Here is an 8,060-nt window from a genome sequence, read left to right as displayed (position 1 = left end):
TGTGTGTGTGTGTGTGTGAGAGAGAGAGAGACAGAGAGAGAGAGAGAGAGAGAGAGAGAGAGAGAGAGAGAGAGAGAGAGGGGTTAAGAGGTTAAAAGTTATCCGCCTTTAAACTTGAGAGAACAACACAGAGCAGTGCTCGACCTCTGGGAGCCAAAAAACTTCTCTTTGATCTCAGACAGAAACTCCATCTATTACAATTGATCAACTGGAGGGTAAAGTTCAGAGTGAGAGGAGTAATGCAGTAAATACTACATGCTGCAGGGTATTCATACTGTGTTTTTATTTGTTGAACCATGCTAATTGCTTGGTTTGTATATTAGACAGTTTGCCAGGCCTACTGTGTGTGCTGTATGGGCAAACAATTATTCTCTTCGCTTTAAAGGCAGAAGGAGTAGGATTGGGGTTGGGGTTTGTGAACATAACACCCAAAGATGGCCACTCCTCCCTGGCTAAGTTTTCATTTCCTAGGATGGTGATGGAATGAAATGATCACCTGAAATGTAAAACATTCTATTGACATCCTACGGGAAAAAAAAAAAAAAGAAAGAAAAAAAAATCACCCGCTGGGATCCTCCTCCTCAGTGCTCACCAGCAGGTGAAGGCCAACCCTAGATACTCTTGTTGTGGAAAGAGCTTTGTCCGCTTGGCATTTCGCCCCACTAGATTTCTTTTTTTTTCTGAGATCTGCGGATTCCGATTTCTTATTTCCTATTGGGTGTCATGCTATCGATACGGCACTATGCGCTGTCATTGGCTTGGAGCTGCACACCCACTGCCCAAACACTGATGCCCAGAAGAATCCCAAAAACAGCAAGACAAGAAAATCCAGACAGAGGGCAGGGTAGCTGCAGATAAACACACAAACACACACCTGTAGAGGGTCATAAGTGATGATTTATTCATTCATTTATATATTTATTTATTTATTTTTGTATGAGCCTATACATTGTTTTTAGGGAAATCCTACTCATTCTTCTTTTAAACTATGCCTATTTACAGTGTTTCTAATGTCATAATATCTCATATCAAGGTGAGATGTTATGTTGATGAACATTTACATCAGCAGCTGTTTTGTTTGTCTTGTTACTATTCTCCTTCAACCAACTATTGATCATATTCTCCTCCTCCTCCTCCTCTCTCATCTCTGAGTAGATATTACAGCTGTTGGCTCTCCACCCACAGCAAAGCAACATGATGCTGTTTGGAAAAGCAGTGGGGTGGAAACAGAATTTTCATAATCACTAATTGTGTTTTCTTTTTTTAAAAAAATATACAAAAACACAATCTCAGAATCACATTATTAGCTGGAGGCCTGTGTGCTGGAAGCCACTGGGGTGGCATCACTAGAAATAGACAAAGGAGTGCTTTATTCGGGACAGGGACCAACAGCAGGGAAACTGGAGCTCCAAGAGTCATTAGCATCACAGTACAAATACTGCAGAGTATCTGCAACTTTCCTGTAAATGATCCAGTTTAGAGGTCACAGCACAGAGAGGAGACAACACAGTTTAATGTGGTGTCATATTTTTAGCATGTTAGATCAATATCGGTCCATTCTGTATTGTGTTGTGATACTTGAAGGATGGGTAGTAAAATATTCTAACTTTCAGCCCGACACTTTACATCTGAAACCTTTTCTGCAGCTTCATGTCCTTAAAGGTATGTGGCTTGTGTTATCCAGGAGGTTTTCTGTTACGTTCACGATGCACAACAAGTGAAATCGAGGCTCAACACTACCATTAACAGTTCCATGGTATTCTGCACATGTATCATTATGTGAAAATTAGATTCACTGAGAAGAGAGAATAAAAAGACAGAACTGCAATGTGAAAGTCAGGTGCACCTTACAGGTTTATGTAAAGGGATTCTCACCATGGCACTAACAACAGATGTCACACATAAAAGAGCAGATGTCTCTTGTCTCTTCTAATATGGCAGCTTCATGAAAGCCTGTCTGCACCATTACGAACGCTATAAAACCCCACTGACATGGACTTGACAACTAATAATTGGACAGTAATCTGTGTGTCTGTGTGTGGAGAAGACAAAGCTTGGACAGAGAGACAGTTATTTCAGAAAATTTTAATCAAAATATATGTCTACAGAAGGAGTTGCAGAACAGCGGCTAATGTGTCAGCCTTATACCAGATACTTTAGTTAGTTTCTTTGCGTCTTTAGGACCTATTCACAGTGTAAAACTTCCGGCAGGGTTGTGTATTTTTCTAGTAATTAGGAATATTCTTGTAAAGTGGGGAAGAGGAGGATGATTTTTTTTCTCAAACAATATGCTTTTTATAGTAATTTTTTTTAGCAGTTCTGTCAGGTTTTAAGTTATTTGGTGGCAACCTCCAAATGTGATTTCATAGCTCAGCAGGGTGGTAATAGCAGCTTTGTCTGCTAAGTTACACAACATCATTGCTAGTGGGGAGTTTGTGCTGCAGTGGAATGAATAACACTAATTAAAACTCTAAGTCCCATCGTTGTGGGTGTAATAGCCTTATAATAACACAGCTACATTATGCAATTTATTGTTCATTTGTCTGACCACTTTTGCCCTTTAGCAATATTTTTTAAGCTGAAAAACAGTGGATGAGTTAGAACAAAGTGTTTACAAACATATTAAAAACAATACTAAAAGCAACCAATTAAACATCAAGTTTGTTTGTTCCATTTTGAGTCCCATTGATTCATTTTTACAGCAGTACTTCTACTTAAGTGAAATATCAGCAAAGTAACAGTATTACTACTTGAATAGCAACTTGTAGTACTCTTTCCACCGCTGGTAATTTAGTGGTAGTAAAAGGGTTGACTCCAGTGAATCTCAACCTTGGAGTTTGACTCTGGATTTGACTCCCAAAGTCGAGCATCATTCAAGGCAGGTGAAAATATTTCTATTCATAACAGCTTGAAATGATGCAGCCGTCTCATCCCATAAAGACAAACATTCAAGATAAAACATTAACAGGTATGCAGTAGACACTTCAGGATACAGTAGATGTCTCTTAACTGTGCAAGACCCACAGCATGTGGTGCTGAATGAGCAGCATCGGTCCATCTATTTATTATTGTCATTCAGTTCAGTTCAGTTCAGTAGCTCTAAACTTGCTGCTGTCCTTAGCACTTAGCCAGCTAGACATTTCTGAATGACCAGCAAGACTGCATGTCAATAACAGTCAATGCTGAAAATCACATGGTATCCTTTTCTTTAATAATGCCTCAGTTATGCCCATGACAATGACCATACAAAATCCTGATCTTTGGCTTTCCATTGAAAAAAGGTGTCTATTGTAACTACTCCATAGATTTAAACCTTCATTGTAGTAAGACATTATTCAGCAGTAATAACGTACCTCAGGTCCACTTTCAGCTTTCTGAATTCCTTTGCAAGCCAAACTACCTAAAGTACTGTTCTGGGTATCTGCTGTTCCGCTGTCTTTTCAGTGATGAGAAATAAAATGTGAATGGGGATTAGATACCAGTGAAAATTGCTCTGAAACACTAAAACAATTTCTCTGAGTTTCTGTCAGTCACAGCATGGAAAAGGACCCCTGACTTGGCTGCTAACACTGCCTGTTTGAAATAACCAGACTTAAACAAAAGATGAGTAGGAGCTCTTTGACCAGAAACCACTGGAAACTCCTCCAGAACAGAGTGATGGCTTTTATAAAGGGTGGTAGCTCTGTGCTGCAGTGGGTGAAAGCCAGATGAGATGCCAAGTGGAGGAACAGCCTCATCTTCAGAGCTGAGAGTCCCCAGTGGAGCAGAAACTGATCCAGAGGCACGGAGGTCAAGAAAGATATTTTCACTAATTCTCACTTTCTCTGATTTCTGTGCTCTCTATGGATCTCCCCTTTGTGCTTTCCCTTTGTTCGTTGCTCTTTTTGCTTTAAATTTGCTGTTTTGAATCATATTTTATTTGAATCAAATTTTATTTTATTCATTTCTCTCTTTCTGCCTGTCTCCCCTCATTTCTCTCCGTCTGTACTCTAAGCCTTAAGTGTGCTCCAATAGTAATGCATTCCTTTCGATCCCAGCATGTCCCTGGATCTCAGTTCATGTTTGGCAGTGATCAGTTATTTGTCCAAACTTGTGTTGTTCTCACAGTCAAAACTCTGTATCATCAAAGGTTTTGTTATGACATCCCCACAACCACATACAGCCCAAAAGCCTCTGCTCCCATACGCCAGCACACCCCAAACTTATCATATAATTAAATACATCAGCATGTTTCATATTCCAGTTGAAAACAATCCACCACCAACCCTGAGGTTCTCATATTCCCTTCTTGGAGACCAAGAGTCCCAAAGCCGCTCCACACAAAGACAAGTACAGCAGCAAATCCTGCAACACAAGCTTGAGGTTTTTACTTCGACATCCAAAGCTTTGTTGGAGGACAGAAACCCCATGGCCTTGAAATTAATTATGAATCAAGACACATATGGGTCAGGAACTTATAACGGTTGTCGTCATATGTGAACTAGACTGTGTAAAATGAATCTGAATAGTTTCCTTAATGAAGGAAAGCAATTAAGATAACTTGTTTTCACCCACAGCAATCCGTTTCTTATTGCCAAAACTCCAAACCAGGAGTTGTCTGTAATTATAGATAGAAATGGACTGGTACATTTGCCATATGGTTGCATCATATGATATATACTGTCACCTTATAACGGTAAAACTTCAGCATTTTGTAAACAACTATTCACTCCAGATAATGAGAAATTATATTCTATCTGTGCAGTGAGGCCATCTGTCCACAATAGCATCACTTATTGCAAACAGTTGTCTGTGGGAAGCATTTCAGATTTATGCAGCTTGTTGAATGGAGCCATGATTCAAAACAGTTTTCATAAACCTGTGTGTTGTGCAGACCTGAATAATTTTTATTTGCTTTATGCTGTATATATAACATAATTCATAAAATCTTAAAGGGAATAGACTGTTTTAAACAGATGAAAGAGCGGGTGTGTGATGGTGTTATGGTGTGTTACACTGAGATGCTCAGAGAAAAGACTGAAATTATCATTCAGTCTCTGGGCTTTGAATTGGCCTATGTGTGTTAAATATGAGCATATACACACATGCAGATCTTTTATCAAATGGCAGTTTCATGAATAATGTAAACCAGCGTATATACCAAGTCAGAAATCATTTACATTTCATCCCTCTGACCAGTGGCCTTTGCAGTTTGAACTTCAACATGAAACATGACTTGACTCGTCTTTGGGGCAATCTCACATCTCCACTTGTGGCAGCAACATTTATTTTTCCTCATATTTATTTGATGGGATTCTAACCTTTGCTTTGTCTCTTCCTTTGTGTTGTTGCTGTCATTATGTTATAATGAAAACAGTCTCTGATCCTCTGAGCCTTAAATACAAATGAGTGGTGTGAAGGAAACAGGTGGAGAATGTGAATTCAAGCAGTCTCTCTGTCATAAGGTCTTGTGGCTTGAAGTTGCACATACAGAAAATAGAAGTGAGGAGAAAGACAGAATCTGATGGAAGTCAAACACAGCAGCAGCGCAGTGACGTCAGATCAGATTGGGATGGACCTGTTTGGTCTGGCTCCACAGTGAGTTCAGCACTAATTTGGTTGAACGTGTTTGTCTCTAATGATGCTGCTTCACCACAGTCAGTGTGCCGAGGCTCAGTTTAAACAGATCACATGATTTCATTTACACAAAACACACTCTGACCCTGATTTTCAAAACCCACACAGCTTAAAGAGAATTCAGCTTGGTGTGTTTGGGTTAGGGTTGGCGTTAGGGGGTTAAGGTTAGGGTTGTGTGATTCTTATCAATATTCAACCCACAGAAATATACACACACATCTACAGACAGGCACTCATTCACTTAGTATCTCATCCTCTCTTTCTGCTAATGCTATATGTTTTTTTGGGGTTTTTTTTCAGCTTAATGACAAAGCCATTATTGGTCTGAATAATTCATCACTCTCTCTGCAAAACTCAAATATTTACAAGCTACATGATGTCTACATTTACGTTGCATTTTACATCATGTTACTGGGAAAGTGTTGCACTGTTAATCTGTGTTAATCTGTCAGGCTGTCAGTTAACAGTTTCTCACTTACGAAATGTGTGTGTATGTGTGTGTGTGTGTGTGTGTGTGTGTGTGTGTGTGTGTGTGCATGTCTGACAAGATACACACAGCCCACACATAGTTATGAAATTTATATTCTCTCCTACAAAGATGTTTCATCATTCTGCCTGAGACAGACTTGATCCCCAGTTTGACAGTTTGTGCTTAACACTGACATGTTTTGGGACAACCGCTCTGCCACAGTTCTCCCTTTGCATGAACTATTTTCAACACTATTACAATAAAACAGGGCCAGACTTCTACATCATATCTCAGAAAACACATTTTCCATGTTGTTTTACAGTCATCACAAAAGGTGATGAATATTCTGCAGGGATCTCCTCCCTTTTTGTCTTCTGTAGACCCTCACACTGCATAAACTGGATAGGATAATAACTAGAATACATCCAGTAGAGCAGAAACCTCTCAAAGTAAAAAGTAAACCAGCAGCTTGAATGCCAAAAGCTCTCTTACTCTGCCAGGATCACCAACGGTAATAAATCTGCTGTCATGATTTCATGGGGAAAAACAGCACACTTCTATGCACACAGATAACTGGCTTTCTCCAGAGAACCCCACTAGGCTCTTCTCACTTTGAACTGCAGCAGATACAGTTACACTGCATGCCAGACACAGGAAGTACTATAAATCCTGCATAAAGACGACACACTGAGAAGGAGATCACTGTGTCATTCAAACATCCATCCATATTATTTTAATAACATGTCACGGGGCATAAAATGTGGGGAATATACAGTGTTCAGTACATTCAGTCAAATGAAAAATCAAGGCTTTTCTTGCATGTAATGTGCGGATCCACCTGAGCTGTCTTCCGCCTTCAGTCCTCAGGTCACATGGAAATTATATTGGCAGACAGCATCCTAGTTAGTGTTAATGTAATCTATACTGTCGGTGGCTAATAAACATTAGGTGTGAACAGCCTTATTCGTTAGCAAGGAGTATAAAGATTGGATGTCAGTTCTGGTCACAAACACTGAACTAACTTTCAAATCACATATTAGTCTGTAGAGGAAGCAGATGTGGCCTGATTTGTTCCTACCGACATCATGTCAGGACGTTAACTGGAGACAGAGAGAAAAAAAAATAATGAGATGTGTTGGCTCAGTGAGGCTGAGTGGTGCCGTCAGTCCTCAACAGTGCAGCTTGATTTGTCCTGTTCTGAGCAGCGATAGGGGGCGCTAATGTTCCGGCTGAAAGCAGCCGGATGGCAGACTGGAGCAGCGACAGAGTCCAGCTCTTGTGTTGAGCAGCATCGTCCGGAGCCTGACGGAGAGAGAGCAGAGTGGCGTTTCTTCATTTGCAGCGCTTTCTCTTGTCCAAATTCCCGCTGGAGAGCGAGCTTCATCTGGAAGAGCGCTGAGCTTTTGGAGCTGATTAAAGGACATCATGCTTTACTTCTGGATACACACCGTGTGGGTCCCCGCCGCCGCTTTCCTCTCTGGATTTCCAGGCAAGGGAGCGTTTCTTTCTTTTCATTTCAAGCGCCTAGTTATGAATGTCCTGACGTTTTCCACTAGGAAAGTTGAGAAGAGGCTTCACAGCTGCCGCGGATGTTTATTGTGCGTCTGTCCGTCTGACGCTGACTGCAGTTGTGAAGGTATGTGAAGTGACTTCCCTTCCTCAAACACACCTGACATGAGAGGGAGAGAGACAGAGAGAGAGAGAGAGAGAGAGAGAGAGAGAGATGGGACTTCCTTTACTGAACTCTTACTGTGACTTTCCAGTTGTGTTTGGAGAAGTGGTCCAGTAGTAAAGTTAGCCTGACTCCCACTAAACAGCACGCAGGAAAGTAGCACATGACTGGGAATCATCACCTTGTACAGTAGAAAACAACCTATGAGGAACTCTATGAGCAGTGTCAATCTCCATTTATCTGTCAGAGGAGTTCTGGACTCATGAGTTGATGAAACTGCAGAGTGCTTCGCTGAGAAATAAA

The 8,060-nt window shown here is 40.7% G+C and overlaps 1 long non-coding RNA gene across 1 annotated transcript; it reads right to left on the bottom strand.

Moving 5' to 3' along the window:
- Window positions 1-6,792: 6,792 nt before the first annotated feature.
- LOC115370416 (uncharacterized) lies at window positions 6,793-7,738 on the bottom strand. The gene is made up of 2 exons (XR_003929245.1): window positions 7,534-7,738; window positions 6,793-7,387 (listed from the first exon to the last, which is right to left on the bottom strand). It is a non-coding gene; the product is annotated as an uncharacterized LOC115370416 (long non-coding RNA).
- Between the last annotated feature and the right edge of the window lie 322 nt (window positions 7,739-8,060).

This window comes from Myripristis murdjan, chromosome 13 (assembly GCF_902150065.1).
Source record: "Myripristis murdjan chromosome 13, fMyrMur1.1, whole genome shotgun sequence".
Lineage (NCBI taxonomy): Eukaryota > Metazoa > Chordata > Actinopteri > Holocentriformes > Holocentridae > Myripristis > Myripristis murdjan.
The sequence above is the reverse complement of the archived record's forward strand: the minus strand, read 5'-3'. Positions and strand labels throughout refer to the sequence as shown.